The sequence below is a fragment of the Cupressus sempervirens genome, chromosome 7 (genome assembly GCF_028749045.1).
Source record: "Cupressus sempervirens isolate cs-2001-9-10 chromosome 7, ASM2874904v1, whole genome shotgun sequence".
In the NCBI taxonomy this organism is placed as follows: domain Eukaryota; kingdom Viridiplantae; phylum Streptophyta; class Pinopsida; order Cupressales; family Cupressaceae; genus Cupressus; species Cupressus sempervirens.
Genome location: NC_143124.1, coordinates 121,456,983 through 121,480,059, shown reverse-complemented (window position 1 = coordinate 121,480,059; position 23,077 = coordinate 121,456,983).

Below are 23,077 nucleotides of genomic sequence, written 5' to 3'. Positions count from 1 at the left end.
GACCAAAATAGATAGATTATAATCAAAATGATTATATTCATTCAATAATTGGTTCAGGAGTACACTAGGAGTGCCTAAATATAAAGGCCTCGGGAGAGCTTCTAGAATGCATAGAAGCTAGCATCATGAGATGTCATACAACTAGGCACATGTCCACCAGATATGAGTTATCCTCCATTAAGCATGAGATTAAGTGTGATGATGTGAGGATAAGCCTACAATGGTGTAGCATGCAAATCAGTAGTGTAGACAACATGTGTTAAATTAGGAGTGTAGATAACTATGTTGTTAACATGACAACTCAGTGAATGATGCATACTCCTATGTTGTAGACATTATGTGCATAATTAGAGTTGTGTAACTCAATGAGAGTACACAAACTCCTAAGTGTCTCACCTAAAATAATAATAAAATAATGCAAAATAATTAAATAATGCATTAACCTAAGTAAAACCTAAGTGTAATAAGTAAATACTTAATTACACCAACACCTTTAAACAATTTAGGTTTCCATTATCACAAGGAAAAAATTTCATAGCACATGATTTTACAAGTAGGTCTCTTAATTATTCTAATTAATGAGTACCTATATTTAATTGCATGTTTTTTACAGCTGTAGATAATTTTGGTAAGACATGTTTACCCTTGTCATTTTCCCCCTAATGGATTGTTACTTTTCCCCTAATAGACTATTGCATATGATTTTGTGCTAATGTTTGGAAAATTATGTCTCTTTCCAACTGTGGTGTCTTTAATTTTGAATGTTTTTTACAACTATATGCTATTTTATTTTTCACACATGCTTCCATATGTCATGCCATCAATACCACATATTGTAAAGAAAATCATATTAGTAATATTTTATATTATGTTTAGTTGATCTCATTATTCATGAATATTAAACAAATATTTTGTGATATGATATTTTTTGTAGAAGTTCTAGCACACGTAATTTTCAGGAAACAAAGCTTTTAATTTTTAGATTCTACTTTCCAATCACTTCAAGGTACTAAAAAACTGTAGCTACTTATATAGCCCCTAAATTACAAAGGTTTAAAAACTTGATAGAAATTATCCGTAGCATTTTTTGCTTATTTTAAATTAAGTACTTTTCAAAATATCAAACTTGGAGAATGGACATTGATATATAACATTGAAAATATTATAGTGTTTTAACATTGATGATTACATTTTTTAAGTAATATGGTTCCTTGTAGAATAATATAAATGAAATAACTTGAGCTTCTTCTCTTTCCAATTGAATAGACCAAATCTCTTCAAATCTCAATACTATATCAAACTCACATCACACTAGTCCCTTTGACCACTTACATGCATTTAACAATTTCATGTAACACTGATACAGTTCACACTTTCACAACTTACTCACTTGCATACTTTTGTCACCAAAAGTTAAATAACCTTCCTTTATACCATATCCTTTAAATAATTTACTTAGTTTGCCATGAGGATTTCCCAACTAATTATAATGGGACCTCATTAAGATGTTTCAATTCATTACATCTATTCACAATTATAAAACATTGTCAGATCATAATAAATACAACTTCTTAATTGTGTGGCCTATGAACTCATGTACTCATTGATGTCATCATTAGGTTTTCTACTATCTCTATCTAACTTCACTTATCACTATGTTATCCATGTTAAGGAATAAAATCCAAACATCATAAACCACTTCTTAGGTACTATGTCTACACACTATCTCCTATAATTTTTGAATAACTCTTGCATTTCTTTAACTCTCTACATGTGCACTTGTATACTTTATCAAGATACAATTTATAATATATCCTTGACTGTGCTTGATTTCATCATCAATCAATAGTTCGTACAACCTCATTCACTATTTTGTACTCTACTAGTCTTTATAAAAAAAATACTATGTTGACATCAATGACAAACACAGTCATGAATGCAACATTTCAATCATGTTAAAAAACTCTCCAATTCTTAGGATACTCACCAAATGAACAACATTAGCATTCATGCCAACACTTATAATGTTTTTGCTCAGTCTTTACTAATGCTTGGCTAACACTATAGTTTTCTTGGTTATAATTGCCACTTAGTTGACATTTGGATAGCTTAACTTCTTCTTTAAGTTCTTTAATCTTCTGCTCTATTATTTGTTTTAGCCTATGCATTTTTCTTCTATTTATCATCTCTTCTTGACTTCAACTTAACTATCTTCTCCACTTATTATACTGATTAAACAAAACATTATCTTGTCAAAATCCAACTGATCAAGTGCCCATTGTAGTTAAATATAACTTAACCTTTCCACTAGGTATTCTTGTTATATCTTCTTTTGAGATCCTCTTCATCAATCAACTTGATATGGTACTCTACTTAGGTAGAAACTATCTCACTAATAAGGGCTAACATCACTGACAACTTTAAAAAATTTCTAATTGTAGCTTCCAACACTCTCCCTTGTTAGCATTGATAGCAACACCTCTAGTTACCATGCAATCCAAAACATGTATTGAATTGATAAAATTCCCTCCATGTCAAGTATTAGATGTTTATTAATATCCTTAGTTTCATTTTGATTTGAATATTTGTGTCCATTAATCTCTTTCTTTTAATTTCATTTTGATTATCATCCATGCAGCTCTGATATGCAAGACATAAAATCCCTCTATCATATCATATCATGAAATTAATAAAATTCTTCTATATTAATAGAAACACCCTCCATAAAAACACCTTGTATACATTCTCCCTCTTTCTTATTCAATCTATCGTGGTAATTGCAATCTTCTCTCTCTCTTTGACAACAATGCCAAAAAAAACTTATCCATCTTATGCATCTTGTCCATGTAGATATCTTTGTGTCAGTATTGAATTTTCCTTTTTGATCTATGTATGACTAATATAACATTTTGTCCTTCTTCCTTCATGAATACTTTAGATAGCTCCTAAAGTAGAACTTTCTACATCAACTTGTAAGATTTTTTGGTCAACACATTTGATGTAGAGCTCCATCTCAACTTAAGTAGCCTTGTCTAGGGGAGTCACCCCTAGTTTACCTCTTAGACATTCATGAGCATCCTTAGATAAATCTTTAGTGAAAATATCATCTATTTTCTCCTTACTATTCGCATACTTCAACCTCACTTCTTTGTCTTGAACTAGCTCTTTTAAGTAATGATACTTTATAGAAATATGCTTAGTCTTTGTGCGCATTATAGGATTGTTTGACATATTGATAATACCATTATTAACACAATAGATAACAACTAGATTAGTGGTCTCTTCCTTCATACCTTTCAATAATTTCTTGATCCATATTATATTTGAAAAAATCATTATTGCTACCACATACTTAGCTTCAGTTGTTGATTGAAAAATGTAGTTTTCTTTCTTACTTGCCCATGAGACTCATCTCTTTCTTAGAAATAAATCAACATTTCATGCCTAATTTGAATTAGTGAACAACTTTAATTCAAACTTATCATTCTTCTTGTAATACAATCAATAGTCTTATGTTCCTTTCAAGTATCATAGTATTATTTTCATTGTTATCATGTGATTCTTTTTAGGACTTGCATAAAATCTTGCAACTATCCCAACTCTTATTGCAATATAAGGTCTACTATGTGTTAGGAATAAACCATGGATAGAAATAACAATTAGATGCAAATATAATCAATATTAGAAAGTAATAGATCACATAGAAAAGAACACAAGACACCAAGAGTTAATGTGGTTCACCCAATCCCTGGGCTATGTCCACCAAATAGCAAGTCTGATATTATTACGATCCAGTGATTACAACCTAATTACAATCTGTAATCCCTTATATCTCAACGTCATCACAAGAACCAATTTTTGCATCACCACAATGAAACAATCCCTAACCCTAAGCCCTTTTATACAAGCATTTTTTATGCCACTTTAGGATTACCACATAAAGGACATACAGTACTTCCCTAATTAGTCACCACAAACTAACAATCTCCCACTTGGAGACTAATCCTGTAGCTATACCACTACTACATGGGGCTCCCACTAGATTGAACCACCTGGACACTATTGTTTTTTTATTCATGTTCAATCTAGAAGACCAACCAAAGTAGAAGAGGAGTTTAGCTTCTCCCTTGTCACTACCTTTGTAAACATGTCTATTGGATTTTCATCTGTATGCATCTTATCTAGCTTTAACTATCCATCCTCCAAAACTAACTGAATGAAATGGTACTACAACTGTATATGTTTGGTCTTTGAATGTAGAGCTGAATTCTTTACAAGATGAATGGCACTTTGACTATCTGTAAACAAATAATTATCCCTCTAAGGGTGTCCTAATTTTTTCAAGAAGAATTGAAGCCAAATCAACTCCTTAGATACACACTCTATTTCTATAGTGGATAAAGAATTAACCTTCTACAACCTAGAAACCCAACTCATGGCTACATCACCAATGGTAAAGACATAACCTATAGTACTCCACCTGGTATCAATATATCCTACCAAATCTGAGTCAACATAGCCATGTAAATTAGTAGTAGAACCTCCAAAGTATAAACAATTGTTAGATGTTCCTCTTAGTTATCTAAAAATCCAATTGATGGCATTCTAATGCTCAATTCCTAGATGACTCATATACTTGCTAACGACTCCCACTGCATGTGCAATATATGGCCTAGTACATACCATAGCATACATGAAGCTTCCTATAGCTGAAGCATAGGGTACCTTGGACATCTTATTCTCCTCTTCTTATGTCTTAGGACACATCTACTTAGTCAACTTCAAATGACTAGGTAAAGGTGTGTTGATGACTTTAGCATTCTCCATAGAGAAACATTGCGACACCTTCTCAACATAATCAGCCTGAGAAAGCATCAATTTTCTAGTTTTCCTATCTCTACAAATCTTCATAGAAAGGATCTATTTTTTTGCCCCCAAATCCTTTATAGAAAATGCATGTGCTAATTGGAATTTTAGCCCCTTAATTTGATCCATGTTAGACCCAGCTACAAGCATATCATCAACATATAAATATAAAATAATGTAGCTGTATACAAAAAAACCTACCCATTGGAAGCAATAGAAAACAAGCAAACATTAGCTACAATAGATATATCAAGTATTCAAAATAAAATGAAGCATAACTAACACTTGCTTAAGTTTTGCAACTCAAAGCAACTAAAAGATCAAGTCCTCATGCAACCTCAAATAGCTCAACAAAGGCACCCATGAGAGGCCCTATTGGTGTGTTTTTTATTGGGAGGATACTGGTGTGCTCTCCCAAAACACAACCATTTGAATCCAAAGGTTGTAAAATGCAAATGATAATGATCCTACACTAAGATGAATGGAGATTTCTTCAAATAGTGGCTATTTAAGAAACCATGCTTGAGGGAATTCAAATGGATATGGATGTGGATGAAAGAAAACAAACTAGTCTAACAATGCAAGATGAAATGAAATCTATCAACTGCCAAGGGTCAGTAACAATGCAACTATGAAAATCACTAGAAAGCTCTAATAGCAAACTAACATAATAACAATGCATATGAGGGAGATGTAAAATTCTTGAGACAAGGGCTCTATTTATAGGCTTGATAGAGGCCTTGGTGAGGTGGCATCTATGTGGCATCCACATAGGTGCCACAAGGGAGACATGTAGGCAAGTCATGCAAGTGGTCAACATTCAAAGTTTTCTCACACGTGTGAGAAAACTTGAAGGAAGGAGTGGGGACAAAGATATAAGAGGTGTGGAAGGCATGAGAGGTGTGAGAAGTGTGAGTGTTCCTCACACATGTGTGGGCACATACTTAGGAATTAAAAGGGGTTTAGCAAGTTGTTTAGGATAAATAAGTGGGATTAAGAAGTGGGTAGGCTTAGAATGATGAAAGTGATGGGTGTAGACTAGGTTTTTAGGATAGGTTTAAGACTAAATTAAATAGGACTTAATTTAACCACAGGTTTAGAGAATTTAATGGAAATGAAGGGAATTAAATAAATGAGATTTATTTAAAAGAGGATTTATGGGGGATCATGCATTTGTTAGTCATAGATAGAGTCGCCATTGTTTTAAAAACTTCCCTTTCTCTTCTACCTATTGTCGATTGAAGTATTTTCCCTTGCTGTCCAAGAATTCATCATCTCCTAGAGTGATCAGTCGAAGTCCTGAACATCTGTAGTCATCCTTTCCTTCATTTGAACCACTTCAAACCTTGGTTCAAAGTAGTTCAAAGTAGTTCAACATAAGGTTTTTCTCTAATAGTTTTCTTTGGTAGGTAATGTTTCTCATGCAACGGTGCTTTCTTCTGAAGTACTTTGAACCACTTCGAACCTTGGTTCAAAGTAGTTCAAAGTAGTTTAAGGAAAAAATAATCAATGTTTCTAGCCTATAAGCATAGCATATTGTCATCTATTTATGATATTGTTAGAAAATCATGATTCGAAGGCCATTTCTTTTTTCAAGGAGTGAAATTAATCATTACTACGAGTGTGGGGTAAAACTTCAGTTTGAGAAAATGATTGAGCTAATTATTAACAAAGTGGCCACCAAAAGGGAAATCATTAAATGAAAAGCTAATGCAACATGGCTTTTGAACGTGCGAAGGTAATCAAATTGGTATGTCATTAAGGCTTAATTATTATCTTGTACCTTCACATGTAAATGCTTCCTTTTTATAAAAAGCCAACTAATTCCCTTTTAAAATCATCATACAAAGAACTGGATTTGTAAAGAAGGAGCTATTAACGAGAATAGGAAAAGTACTAGATTTTCAGCAAAAAATAGGTGAGAACTTAACAATCTTTTTTTTGTTCTGCAATATGTATTATTGTCAAGAGTTTATCTGCTCTAGGCTTTGCATGTTTGATTAACAATGAGGTCAGTTTTAAACTTCCTCGATATTGTTTCTAGTCTTGAATGTGAAAGATCAATTATCTACGATACAAATTTGCAAGGGGTAAAAGTAGAAAATTTATAGGCCATATTCCTAGAACGTGCCAATGAGACTAATGGATGCATGGAGGTGTCAACTAGTGGATTGATAGAAGCTGTTGCATTTCCTCCTGCCTTTGTAAGTCTCGAGCTCTTGCAACTATGTATAGATCACTATGACATCAAAAGTAATAGTATTGTGAGAAAAGACATCATAACTATCCTTTCCATTTCAAGAGAAACCATTTCCTCTATTTTGCGATTAATAGCAAATACCTTTGCCTCATTCTCACCCACTCAAGCTTTAGCTAAATATAGGGCAGCCCCTAGTAAGTTCTGAAATACCATGGCCAGAAAATGGACTGAGATTTATTATGGAGGTGGGTCTAGACTCCCAAAGGTCATTACCAAAGATCACATGAAACCCCACATATATGATCTAGTTGTATTATTACACTGTGTGAAAGGTTTAGCAGATGTGTTCTTACTTGAGGAATGGATGTTCAGATACATTGAGATCATTTTAAAAGGTGATCAATGGATGGATTGGGTGGATATTATTGTGACTTCTTTGAGATCCCAACTTAAGCACGCTAAAGAGTCCCACAAGGATTTCTACATGGCCTTGTATCTAATCTATTGCATTACATGTACATGTGATCTCACTCTCCTACCTCATGAGATATGGAATGAAGAGATGATTGTTTTCAATATTGTCCTCCTTTACAAAAGGATAAGGTTTTAGAGGATTTTTGCAAAGTGCATGATGTACTCTTGGACAACATTTATTTTTCTTTGGAAAGGGAAAAGATGTCAAGGCTCTCCTGTGAGGTGCAAAGATTGGTTCAACAATATGGGAGCTTCTTTATCTGATTTCCCAAGTTCATGTATTTTAGGATTAGTGGATTTGATGATGAACCTGTGAAGTTACCTTGGTATGCCCTAGATTAGTTTGTGTTAGCTGAGTTATGCACATAGCTTTTTCATGTTATCAAAGATAACCTACCATAGAAGAATTGGGAAGTGGCCTTCCCTATAAAATTGGGTTCATTCATTTGTAGTAGTATGGATAATGCTTCCATCATTGGAAGCAATCTACTCGGTTTCAACCTTGGTTTCTATCATAGTCGGAGAAATTTTGACGGTAAGGGGAATGCAGCCCAAATTCTCAGCCTTGAAGTTCATCCTCCAGCCACACCATATTTAGAAGATCTTGGAGAGACTGCAAGAATGAGGAAGAAGTTCTAAAAAGGGATCATTCAAGGCTGACCTTGTAGTAGATTAATTCTTTCACACTAAAATTCAATATAGGAGAAGTAGAGGATGATGGTTCAGACATGGTTGAACATGTTGGAAAGAATCAGATGAAACAAAGTCCTTAGTAGTTGATTGGTACAAGATGAAGAAGATGACATTAATTGAAGGGCTAGGTTCATACTTACCTACACAGATGATTGGCTACAGAAAAGGGATCGGAGAATCATCAATGAACCTCCTGCTAAGTTGACTTCTTCCCTTGAACCAATTCATTCTGATATTTCATTTTCTCCTATTACGGGTAGCACATCTATTCCAGATACAAAGAAAAAGTCTCCTCCCCATTTACAAACTATGGCTCCTAGGACAAGGTCCCAATCCAAGTTAGAAGCCTTGAAATGGTTCAAATCCTAGAAGCAAGAGATGGCATCCCATTGGCAAGATCCAGATGATGGGCTACACTTCTCTAATGGAGGAGATGGCAATGTTTAGTTTATCGAAGCTCCTAAGACAGACCAACATAAATTTCTAAGTTTGATTAGGGACACTCAAATGATGCCTGTGAGTCCTGCCATTCCTCCATGGCTATCAAGTTCAATCAGTAAGAAAAGGAGTCTACAATCGGTGTCTATGCTAGTGAAGGATATAGTCACAAAATATACAACTAGAGGCTCAAAGGTAAAGAGAAAAAAGACAAATGCTTATCTGACCAAGGATCTAGTGATAGGGAAAATCACCATGGAAGTGGCCACCTATAAGCAAAAGAAAGAATCTAGAGATATCGACGAAGAAGGATTCAAGGTCACTTCAATTGAATTGGGTACCATCAACAGGAGCACTGGTAATAATTTCTTTAAGTTTTTTGTTGATCACATGCTCATGTAGTCTGAAAAGGATAGTAAGGAAAAGAAAAAATTGAAGGGGATGATAACAACCATGGATGCATACATTGACTCTCTGATCAATATTGGAGCTTCACCAGTTGTACAAGTTTCATAGCCATTTGATCCCAATTCAGCTGAGAGTCAACAATTAATAAGGCAAGTGTAGAAAGGCAAGTTGCTAATTGATGCCATGGGAAGTTTGGAAATAGTATAATTAAAGAAGGCAATATATTTATCTCTAAATTTACTAGTGTCTACACAGAGGGTGAAACATTGCTAGGAGAAATTCAAACCTTGGTCCTAGGATGGGAGATAGAGCTAGCGCACTGCCAAGCAGTGGTTTTCCAAATAACAGAAGTAGAACATTTTGGAGTTCCAAAATTCTTGAACAAAAATCCTATGAAGAATGTAAACCCTTGCATGCTATTTTTCCTAAAGAAAAATATGCACTAGAAAGAGGCTATCTACAGAGAAACAATTAAAGAAATACAAGGCATTGAAAACTGGATCACAGAAATGCATGAAGAGCTCATAAAAGATATGAAGATTGTGAATCCAATAGGTTTCTTGTAGTTTGATGAAGGGAATATGGATGCTGATGTGTTAAAAAAGAACTTCAATGAAGTAGTTGAACAAATCAGAGATAGTGAGCTACCTAAGGCTAAAGACTTCTCTGCATTAGCAAGTATCAAGTCCATGCTACACCTGAACAAAAATTTGATGCCACGTTAGAGCCTCAAAATGAAAGAAAACAAGAGGAAAAAGATGCGTGCAAGGTCCAATTGATGAGCTTGAAGAATACCCATTCACATGCAACACAAGAATTCATGGCCATGTTTTGAAGTTGGAAGCTCATGTGCCAGACTATAGGAGAGGAAGAAAAAACTGACGAAGATGCTGGAAAATAAACTGTTCACCTTCCAGCTATTTTTTTTGTTTAACTACTCTTTCATTTCATAAAAGTTTCTTCTTGTAACTAAAAGAGCTAGGTTTTCATGGAGGCTCTTTTGGGTTTGAAAACTATAAATGCTAGGGAATTTCACTATTCTTTTTTTAAGCAAGTAATGGGAAGTAGAAAAGATAGATAATAGTAGATGTTATAGACTTTGATAATTTTTAAAATAGTGATCTAATATAGTATATGGAGCTTTTTCTTTCTAAGACTTTGTGCATGGAAGTTTTATATACATATATGAAGAATTTCGAGTTCAAACTTTGAAACTTGGTGTTCAAAGTGTCAGATTATCATTACTTTGTGAATGTGGTTTAGCAATTTAGAAATCTTGGTCATGGTTCTCTTGTAAGTTAAATTAGTTCAATTTCTTAATTCATGTCACATTTTGTGATGAAGATTCATTCTTTGAAGTGGATTTTGTATGTGTGATAAGTTTATTTTCAACCATTTATTTCAAAAGTTGTGTTATTTTTACCTCATTGCCAAAGAGTAATTGAGAGATCCTTAGGCTCTTTTAGGAAAAAGTGTAAAAGTAATATTGAATTCATTGTAAAACTAACAAGGGAGCTATACCTTATAAAAATTTAGAGAGAAAGGTAGGTAAAACCACACTTTCTCAATTGTTGTGAATGGTCATTGTTCCTGTTATAAAGTTGGGCATAGAGTAAATCTGATAATTGGTAAAAGGAAAATCTGTTCACTAACACCATTAAATAAATTTAACACATTAGGGGGGGAGGTATTTAAATTAAATTTAAATACATTAGGAGAGTGAACCTATTTAATTTAATTAAATAAGTAGAAGAATATCACAAATATAACTAATTAGTAAATAATTAACTATAATGTCAAAGGAAATATTAAATGAATTAATATAGTGTTTAGGATAATTTTAAGTGTCTATAGTAGCTATCATCATCCAACCTCTTAAAATAAACACAATGATCTAAATGACACCTATTGTATCTATTTTAATGCACAAAATTGTCAAATTTCAAATACCATTGCTGAGGTGCTTGCTTCAAGCCATATAAACTTTTCTTCAATTTGCACACTAAGTTCTCCTTACCTTTGACTACAAATCCCTATGGCTGAGCTATGTATATCTCTTCATCCAAAACACCATGAAGGAAGGTTTTTTTAACATCAAGCTACTCTAAATGAAAATCTCCAATAGCCACAAGACTTAAAATAGTACGGATAGAAGTCATCTTAACAATAGCAGAAAATATCTCATCAAAATCAATGCCCTTTTTTTGTGCAAATCCTTTCACAACTAACCTAGATTTAAATATTTTCTTACCTCCTTCCTCTTCTTTCAACCTATAGACCCACTTATTCTATAAAGCTCTTTTACTTGTAGGAAACTTGCATAAATTACATGTCTTATTCTTCAGCAAACAGTCTATTTCGTCTTTCATTGTAGACTCCCACTGAATCTTAGTATCCACCTATAAAGCTTTGGTAAGTAAAATTGAATACAAAAAGGGAAAGAATCTTTCTAGAGGTCTAATTTTCCTTGTTGACCATCTAACATTCATCGGTGTGTGTGGTACTTGTTGTTGTGGTTGTTGCACATCATGAGGAATGGCTAGAACATCAACTTTTGGAGTATCATTCAGCACTACATAATCATCTTCTTTCTTCTCATGTTGCTACAAAAAATATTTGTACAACACTTTCTCATTGAAAATGACATCCCTTTTTTTTAAAATTTTATGATTTTCAAAATCCGAAAGCCTATAACCAAATTCATTAATTCCATATCCAACAAATACATATTTCTTTGATTTAGCTTCTAGCTTGATTTGATTTTTAAAATCTATGTAATCAAATGCTTCACAGCCAAAGGTTTTGAGAAAAGAATAACTCACCTTCTTACTAGTCCATGATTCCTCTAGAATACCACAACCCAAAGGAATAGAGGGATCTCTATCAATCAAATATACAATAATATTGACAACCTCTGCCCACATGTGTAAGGGAAACCCAACATGTAACCTCATGCTCCTTGTGCACTCCATTATAGTCCTATTCATGTGTTCAGCCACTCCATTTTCTTATGGAGTCCTTGGAATAGTTTTATATCTACCAATAGCATTAGTGGAGCAATAATCTTGAAATTCATGACTGTAATACTCACCACAATTATTAGATATGAGACATTTTAATTTCTTATTAGTCTCATTTTCAACCAAGCATTTCTATTTCTTAAAAGTCTGAAATACATCAAATTTTTGTCCAAAGAAATAAACCCATACTTTTCTAGTTGCATCATAAATAAATGTAGCATAATAATGAGAGCCACCAAGGGAAGATACCTGAGCTCGTCCCCATACATCTATATGCACAAGCTCTAATTTCTCCTTTTGTTTTCCTTCCCAATCTTTACAAAACTCACTCTCTTTTGTTTTTCGTACACACAACTTTCACAAAAATTCCATGTTAACACATTTTAGACCTAGTAGAACTTTCTTAGAATGAAGTACTTTCATACCTTTCTCACTCATTTTCCCAAGTCTATTCTATCATAGCATTGTATCAGAATTTATAGCAGCTATTTGTTCTCCCTGCTCAATTATAGCAATTGTTCCTAAACATTCATTTTTCTCTAAAACAATTAAAGTAGAAGGAACAATATGACCTGTACAAAGATATAAGGTTCCTACTTTCACACCTTTTCCTACTACAAGGGAACCTTTTGAAAGCTTCCAAATTTATCGATAAAAGTAACTACATAACCCTCATCACCAAGTTTCCTTGCTGAAATTAAATTTGTACTTAGCCTTGGAACATGTCTTACCTCATGTAGTAGCCAATGATTCCCATTTTGCAACTTACCCTTTCCAACAATATGACAGGGTTCATTATCCCCCAAATAAACAAGCCCAAAATCCCCTTGGACATAATAAATGAAACATAATCAACAAAATAACCTCTATGAGGTGTAGCATGAAATGAAGCACCAAAATTTAAAACCCATGAATCATCAATGCTTTCTAAAGACAAAGCAAAGTATCATCTTTAGATTTGTTACTTACCAAATTTGCCTCCTTGTCTCCATATGGTTTATCTCCATTTTTCTATTGATTCCAACAATCTTTCTTTTTATGACCTGGTTTCCCATAGTACCAACAATTGTTTAGTCCTCTTGATTGAGACCTCCTCCCCTTTGACATTCCTCTTGACTTCCCACAATTTTCAAAATTACTTCCTCTCTTAGTCATTATGCCCCTGCTTTGTGCATCCAAAGCACTTTCTCGTGTGGATCCAGCTGAGGATTTCATACAAGTTTTCTCACTCAAAATAACACCAATCACATCATCATATTTTAGGGTACTACATCTAGCAATAGAATTACTCACATCCATTACCAAGCCATTCCAGCTTTCAGGCAAAGAACACAAAATCAAGAGAGCCCTAATTTCTTCTTCAAAATTGATACCCATAGAAGATAATTAACTAGTAATAGTATTAAACTCATTTAAATGATCTACAACAAATCCACCTTTTTCCATTTTCATATTAAATAAATGCTCCATGAAAATACCTTGTTTGATGTGAAGAGCTTTTCATATAGTGTCGCTAGGGTTTTCATCAACTCTTTTGTTGTCTTCAAGATTTTGTAATATTAATTGCCACCGGTGGTGCTAGGCATAATTGAATGCTTCCATGTGCCTTTCTATCCAAAAGATCCCATTCATCATTTGGCATAGATCCCTAATTCTTGGCTTTTCCTTCTAATGGCTTCCATGGATCATTCTAATAAAGATAGTCTTCCTTTTGAATCTTCCATAACTAGAAGTTCTACCCATTAAACCTATCAACCCTCAACTTACTCTCATCTACCATTGCTCCCACTCAACAGTGAGACTCCAACTCAACCATGAGACTTTCCTAAAGAGGATAACTGAAAAAAAAAATCTTGCTCTGATACCACTTGTTAGGAATAAACCATCAATAGAAATAATAATTACATGTAAATATAACCAATATTAGAAAATAAAAGATCACATAGAAAAGAACACAAGACACCAAGAATTAATGTGGTTCACCCAATCCCTGGCCTACGTCCACCAAATAGCAAGTCTGATATTATTACAATCTAGTAATTACAACTTGATTGCAATCTATAATCCCTTACAGCTCAATACTGCCACAAGAACCAATTTTTACATCACCACAATGAAACAATCCCTAACCCTGAGCCCTTTTATACAAGTATTTTTAGGCTACTTTAGGGTTACAAGATGTAGTCCATATGTTAGCCATGACCCAAAAAATAATTTCAAGCCACTATCCCGAACCCTAAAGAATTTATGAAGTATGTACAATACTTTCCTAGTCAGTCACCATAAACTAACACTATGAATGACATATTATAGTTTTCCAACCATTGATCATTACAATGTTTGGTTCACATTAGCAGAATCATCATTCTTAGATAGCTTATGTCCTATACCCATAGTTCTACTAACTAGTCATTAATCTTCCAAGTCCAAATGTTTTTAATATCTTCTTGATGGATTTGGATTAAGTAATGAATATACCTTGCTTCATTTGATAAACTTGTAAACCAACAAAGAATTTGATATCACCAAACATAGAAATTTCAAATTCCTTCTTCATCTAATCTGCAAATAGCTTTCATAATGCTTCCTTTCCTCCAAATTGTTGGAATTACAATAGGAAAGGTAAACTTCTGAAAGGGGGGTGAATTAGTGCTTCACACTTTGACCCATAAAATATTTGCCACACATCCATCTCACATATTCAATAAGTAAAATAAAATACCATGTAAAGCATGTACATCTAAAGCATATAAACAAATAAGAATTCACATATATGACACAAGATATGATTGCACAAAATCCCTCCAATGAGAAAGTAAAATAGAAGTGGGTATGACACCCACAAATCTTCACTAATGCAGTAATAAAGTGTATCTAATGAAGGTTACAATATTTGATCATGAAATGTTATCTACCCTATGAAAGGTCTTTCCTATTAAAGGCTTACAAAGACTCTTAGGTCTTACCCTGTTAAAGGATTTCACCACCTTATTAGAAGTGTGCCTTATTAAAGCACTTCAACTCAAAATTAAGTAAGAACCTTGTTAGAGGATTTCAATGCAGCTTTTTAGCACCTGAATGACTCAGCATGCACTATCTACTTGGCTCCTAAATCACTTGGCATACATTGTTTTCTCAATACATGAGTGATTAGGCACTCACTATTGACTTAGCATGCACTAACTTATACATGTTATTCTCGGCATATACTACTTGTTTGGCATGAACTAAGTAAATGACTTAATTGTATAGACACTCACTTATCACAACCAATCTAAGATCAACAATCTTCCACTGACATGAGTTTTAAAAACTTTTGGTCATACATTATTACTTTAATTCTTATGAGAATAACATTACATAACTATTTGGCTTCTATAAAAAATTACAAAATATCAAAATTTTGCACTAACTTGTACCTCAAAATCTTATAAATCTTATCATTTCCCCTGAGTTTTTTGATCTATTCTATATTCAAAATACTACTCCTACTAAGTCCTCAACTAATATTCTTTCATTTACTTCTTGTTCTTTTCTTTCTCTCCCATACTTGCTCCCCCATGCTCATACTCCCTCTTTGGTCTTTCTCTTCCTTTTTGACACTGATTGTTCATTTGTGTTGACTGATCAAGAAAGTACTAACTGATCAGGAAAGTACTAACTAATCAGGCAAGTACTATACATACTTCATAAATTCTTTGAAAAAAAACTTTGGGCCCTATTTTATCAAGATTTTGGGCCTTCGTGTAATTATTAATTATAACCCTAAAGCAGTAAAAATACTTGTATAAAAGGACTTAGGGTTAGGGATTATTTCATAGTTGTGATGTGAAAATTGGTTCTTGTAGTGATATTAAGCTATAAGGGATTACAAATTGTAATCAAGTTGTAATCACTGGATTTTAATAATATTGGACATTCTATTTGGTGGATGTAGCCTAGGGATTTGGTGAACCATGTTAAATCTTGTTGTGTTGTGTTCTTTTTTGTGTGATCTATTATTTTTTGATATTGGTCATAATTGCATGTAATTATTATTTCTATCCATGGTTTAATCCAAACAAGTGGTATCAAAGACAAGTTGTTTTTCAAAAATCCTCTGCAAGAAAGTCTCATGGTTGAGTTGGAGTTTCATGATTGAGTGGGAGTGATGGAAGACAAGGGTAAGCTAAGGTTTGATAGGTTTAATGGGTAGAACTTCTAGTTATGAAAGATGCAAATGGAAGACTATCTTTATCAAAAGGATTTATGGAAGCCATTGGAAGGTAAAACCAAGAATCAAGGATCTATGTCAAATGATGAATGGGATCTTTTGGACAAAAAGACACTCATTTAATGTTACAAAAGTGAAGACAACAGAAGAGTTGATGAAAACCTAAGTGACATTGTATGAAAAGCCCTTCACTTCAAACAAGATATTTCTCATGAAGCATTTATTTAACTAGAAAATGGCAGAAGGTGGATCTATTGCAGATTATCTAAATGAGTTTTATACTATTACTAGTCAGTTATCTTCTGTAAGTATCAATTTTGATGAATAAATTAGGTCTCTCCTTATTTTTTGTTCATTTCCTAAAAGCTATAATGGCTTAGTAATAGTTGTGAGTAATTTTGTTCCTAGACCTAGTACCCTAAAATGTGATGATATGATCGATGTTTTTTTGAGTGCAGAAACTCATAGGAAAACATTAGGTGGATCTACATCAAGAAGTGCTTTGAATGTACAAAGTAAGGATAGAATGACTAAGAGAGGAAGTAATTCTAGAAATTGTGAGAAATCAAGAGGAAAGTCAAAGGGGACGAGGTCAGGACTAAATGATTGCTAGTACTGTGGGAAACCAGGGCACAAAAAGAAAGATTATTGGAATTGAAAGAAAAATGAAGGAGATAAACTAGATGGAGAAAACAAGGAAAATGTGGTAAGTAACAAATCCAAAGAGGATGCTTTGCTTTTGTCTTTAGAAATTTTTTATGATTCATGGGTTTTAGATTCCGGTGCTTCATTTCATGCTACACCTCATAGAGGTTATTTCATTAATTATGTCCAAGGGGATTTTGGACTTGTTTGGTTGGGGGATAATGAACCTTATCAGATTGTTGGAAAGGGAAAAGTTAAGATTAAGTTATAGAATGTGAATCATTAGCTACTACATGAGGTAAGACATGTTCCAAGGCTGAGGAGGAATTTTATTTTTAGCAAGGCAACTCGGTGATGAGGGTTGTGTAGTTAGTTTTAATGATAAAAATTGGAAGGTTTCAAAAGGTTCCCCTATAGTAGCAAAAGGTGTGAAAGTAGGCACCTTATATCTTTGTACAAGTGATACTATTCCTTCCACTTCAATTTTTTAGAGAAAAATGAATGTTTAGGAACAATTTCTATAGTTGAGTAGGGAGAACAAATAGCTATTGTAAATTATGATATAATGTTGTGGCACAATAGACTTGGAAACATGAGTGGAAAATACATGAAAGTACTTCACTCCAAGAAAATTCTACTAGGTCTTAAATGTGTTAATATGAATTTCTGTGAAAGTTGTGTATGGAAAACAAAAGAGAGTGAATTTTGTGAAGACTGGGAAGGAAAACAAAAAGGAGAAATTATAGCTTGTGCATACTGATGTATGGGAACTAGCTCAAGTATCTTCCCTTGGTGGCTCTCATTATTATGTTACATTTATTGATGATGTAACTAGAAAGGTATGGATTTATTTCCTTAGATAGAAATTTGATGTATTTCAAAATTTTAAGATATGAAAATGCTTGGTTGAAAATGAGACTGGTAAGAAATTAAAATGTCTCTAATTTGATAATGGTGGTGGGTATTGTAGTCATGAATTTGAATATTATTGCACCACTAATGGTATTCTTAGACAAAAAAACCATTCCAAGGACTCCACAAGAAAATGGAGTGGTTGAATGCATAAACAGGACTATAATGGAGCATGCAAGGAGCATGAGGTTGCATGTTGGGTTTTTGTTACACATGTGGGTGGAGGCTATCAATATTGCTATATATTTGATTAATAGAGGTCCCTCTACTCCTTTGGGTTGTGATATTCTAGAGGAAGTATGGACTAGTAAGAAGGTGAGTTATTCTTTTATCAAAACCTTTGGTTGTGAAGCTTTTTCTCACATAAATTCTAAAAATAGAACCAAGCTAGAAGCTAGGTCAAAGAAATGTGTTTTTTTGGATATGGCATTAATAAATTTGGTTATATATTTTGAGATTTTGAAAATAATAAAGTTTTAAGAAGCAAGGATGTCATCTTCAATGAGAAAGTGTTGTACAAATATCTATTGTAGCAACATGAGAAGAAAGAAGAAGATTATGTAGTGTTGGATGATACTCCAAAAGATGATGTTCTAGCCATTCCTCATGATGTGCAACAACTACAACAATAAATACCATACACACTAGTGAATGTTAGATGATCAACAAGCCAAATTAGACCTATAGAAAGATTTTCTCCCTCTCTATATTCTATTTCACATACTGATGCTAGTGAACCTGAATGTTATGATGAAGCTGTGTAGGTGGATACTAAGATTTAGTGGGAGTCTGCAATGAAAGATGAAATGGACTCTTTACTGAAGAATAAGACATGGGATTTATACCAATTTCCTACAAGTAAAAAGGCTTTATAGAATAAATGGGTTTATAGGTTAAATGAAGAGGATGGAGGTAAGAAAAGATTTAAAGCCAAGTTAGTTGTAAAAGGATTTGTAGAAAAAGGGAATTAATTTTGATGAGATATTTTCTCCTATTGTTGACTTCTATTCGTATTATTTTAAGTCTTGTGGCTACTAAAGATTTTTATATAGAGCAGCTTGATGTTAAAATAGCCTTTCTTCATGGTGATCTAGATGAAGAGATATATATGGCTCATCCATGGGGATTTGAGGTAAAAGGTAAGGATAACTTAGTGTGCAAATTGAAAAAAAGTTTATATGGCTTGAAGAAAACACCTCAGCAATGGTATCTAAAATTTGATAGTTTTATGCATAAGCATTGATACAATAGGTTTCATTCAAATCATTATGTTTATTTAAGTGGTTGGATGATGATATCTACATTATTTTATGTTTATATGTTGATGATATGCTTGTAGTTGGGTCTAACATGGATCATATTAAGGGGCTGAAACGCCAGTTAGCACATGCATTTTCTATGAAGAATTTGGGGGCAGCAAAATAAATCCTTGGTATGAAGATTTGCAAAGATAGGAAGAATAGGAAATTGATGCTATCTCAAACTAATTATGTTGAGAAGGTGTTGCAATGTTTCTTTATGGAGAATGCTAAAGCTATCAGCACAACTTTACTTGTTTATTTGAAGTTGACTAAGGAGATGTGCCCCAAGACTCAAGAAGAGAAGGATAAGATGTCCAAGGTACCCTATGCTTTAGCTATAGGAAGCTTGATGTATGCTATGGTATGTACTAGTCAAGATATTGCACATGTAGTGGGAGTTGTTAGCAAATATATAACTCATCCAGGAATTGAGCATTGGAATGTAGTCAAATGGATTCTCAAATATTTGAGAGGAACATCCAATAAGTGTTTACATTTTAGGGGCTCTACTACTCATTTACAAGGCTATGTTGACTCAGATTTGGTTGGGGATATTGATGCTAGGAAGAGTACTACAAGTTATGTCTTTACTATTGGTGGGGCAACCTTGAGTTGGGTTTCTAGGTTACAGAAAGTTAATGCTTTATCCACTACAAAGACAAAGTATGTAGCTACTATAGAGGAAGCCAAGGAGATTATATGACTTCAAGTATTCTTGGAAGAATTGGGACACCCTTAATGGGATAATTATTTTTTTATAGATATTCAAAATGCCATTCATCTTGCAAAGAATTCAGCTTTGCATTCCAAGACCAAATACATATAATTGTAGTACCATTTCATTCGATCAATTTTGGAGGATGGAAAATTAAAGCTAGACAAGATACATACAAATGACAATCTAGTAGATATGTTTACAAAGGTAGTAACAAGGGAGAAGCTAAACTCCTCTTCAACTTATGTTAGTCTTCTAGACTGAACATGAATAATAGAATAGCAGAGTCTAGGGTGGTTTGATCCAGTGGGAGCCTCATCGAGTAGCGACATAGCTACAGGATCAGTCTCTAAGTGGGAGATTATTGTTTAGTGTGGAGCTTGATTAGTCCCCAAGTGGGAGATTATTAGTTTGTGATTACTAATCAAGAAAGTACTATACATACTTCATAAATACTTTAGGGCTCGAGGCATAGCCCTAAAAAAAAAATTGGGCCCTATTTTATCAACATCCTGAGCTAACATGTAATTATTGACTATAACCCTAAATTAGTAAAAATACTTGTATTAAATGGCTTAGGGTTAGGGATCATTTCATAGTTGTGATGTGAAAATTGGTTCTTATGGCAATATTGAGCTATAAGGGATTATGGATTATAATTAGGTTGTAATCACTAGATTGTAATAATATCAGACTTGCTATTTGGTAGACATAGCCCAAGGATTGGGTGAGCCAAATTAAATCTCGATGTCTTGTGTTCTTTTCTGTGTGATCTATTATTTTCTAATATTGATTATATTTTCATGTAATTGTTATTTCTATTTTTGGCTTAATCCTAACACTGATGTCAATGGGTTATACACTAATAGTGTGTTGGTCTAAGAAAGATTTATGGACCTCAAGAATAATCTTAAGAATGGTATCCCAATTTTCACAAGCTACCTCCAAAGGTTTAATTTGGATGGCCATCTCAACAACAAGGTGTACTAGGTCATCTAATGTAAAAAGATTGGGGTCTTTCTTCATAATATTTTTTGCATAGCCTAACTCCTTGTGTAAAATCTCCATATGAGGAGTCAATATAGTCTAGATGCTTATCAGTTTGACCCTTATATTGGTTTCATCAGTATATAGTGTTCCTAACTAGCTCTAGGTTTGCAATAAGGTCTTGAAATATTTCTCACTTTGAGCTAGAGTCATAGGCAATTTAGCTTCAGATGACTACATGTGACTCTCCAAGTTTAAGATGTGATTCCTTATTTCTTGTGTGAAGAGTGTGGGATTACATGGTTTGGTATATAGAGTGAAAATATTCGCAAGTACCTTCTTCACACCATCTACCTTAGTATCCAGTACAACTTGTGTAAGTGTTATCTCACTATATATCTTCTCATTTACTTTATGTTAAAACTTCTTTTTAGACCATTAAAATAATGTTGCATTAGTGTCAAGGTCTACATCACTTACCTTTTCCACTATGTTGGTCAATTGTTCAAGAATTGGCTTGGTTTCATCTGGAGTAGGCAAACTAAATGCATCTAAGAAAATGTCTTTGATATCAAGCAAATTTTTCTTCTACCTATGCTCCCTTCTAAGCAGTTCTTGATGTTACTTTCTAGCCAGAGCTTCTTGAAGTATACCCAATTTCTCAATTGTTATTGTGGCATAATCATATTTTGGAAAAAAAATTTCTTCATCTAGGCTTACATCTCCATATATTATTACCACTTCTACCTTTGATGAACTTGGACTTGACACTAAGAATGACAAAGGTGTTGCATTTGTGTTCAACCTTTAAAGAGTGTGAATAGAAGGAGTTCTACATACTGATAGTGTTACCAATGCTTGAATTGTTGCTTGCTCCTTTGGATTGGGTGTCAACTCAGTCTCCTCAGGCTTTTCCATGCCAACCTCATTGCTTTGAATTGCACCTTGAACTTGTGCTAGAGGTGCAGATGAATCTAGATAACCTATTGAACTCTTTGTCTCCATCTTATCTTCTCCAATTTTTTCAACCTTATATGGTGTATCCTTAGTTACAATTTTTGAGATTGGAGTAGCACTTGTGTGTACTAACACTAGTGACTTGAGGGATAATTGTAGATGGTTTGTGTTTTCAACTCCTCCCTTGTAGTTGTAGTCACTAATTTTTGAAGTTGATCTACACTCACCAATATAGGGTTGTCACATAATTTGATCTATAGTGTAGATTCATCAAGTATCTTTTTTGAGTCTTCCTCTATTAAGGGATTAATTTTATAAATAGTGAGATCAAAAACATCCTTTAACATGATAGTTTTAGTACTTACACTTATTATCTGTAGAGGACTAACATTTGGCATTTGTGTATCTTGTACACTCTATTCTTATTGCTACTCTACCTCAATTGTTGCTTGATCATTTATGTGCATACTAGTGCCTCCCTTAATTGTGCCTTCTTTATTTTTATCATCTCCATCATCTTTAACTTCAATGGATTCTTGTTCACCTTCTCTCACTATGGCTAGTCCATATGTGATCTTTCACATCTATTTGGACTTTTGTACAACATCCTCAATGTTGTTCTATAGCATGCTAAATGTACTATATTTAGGAACAAATCTAACAACATATTTCTTTATAATGGCTTTAGCTATTTGTGCCTTATTAAGTTTATGCATAACTTGAGTGAGGGACATTTCCCTAATTTTCCTTTCTAAGTTCAAACAATAATACTATTTTTGCTCAACTCTTTTATATAAACTTTTAGGTGTAGAGTTGGCAATCTTTAGAGGGGCTTTCTTGAAATTGGCCATCATGTCATATATTGCCTCCTCCATTTAATTATTTTCAATTTTTCCAAGATTTTAAAAATTAATGTGAGAATAACCTAATAAATCTACATTATTTCTAACATTCTCACATAAGTTGTCTTGATCTGAGGATGGATTATGACTCACCACTTGGAATTGGCTATTGTCATCAGATTCAGTTCTTTCCTCATCAGTTGTAGCCTGAGAAATATATTTTCTCCTTGGTCTTTTATGTGCTCCACCTTCTTGCTCTTTAGTCTTGGATTTCTCTTTACCCTTTTGTGCAATGACATGTGCGCTAGCCCTTGTGGTAGGTGTTGTTGGTTTGGGCTAGATTTGTTTAGCAATCTTCATAGGTCTTGTTACTATTTGTGCCTTAGCCTTCCTTTCCTTCTAATTA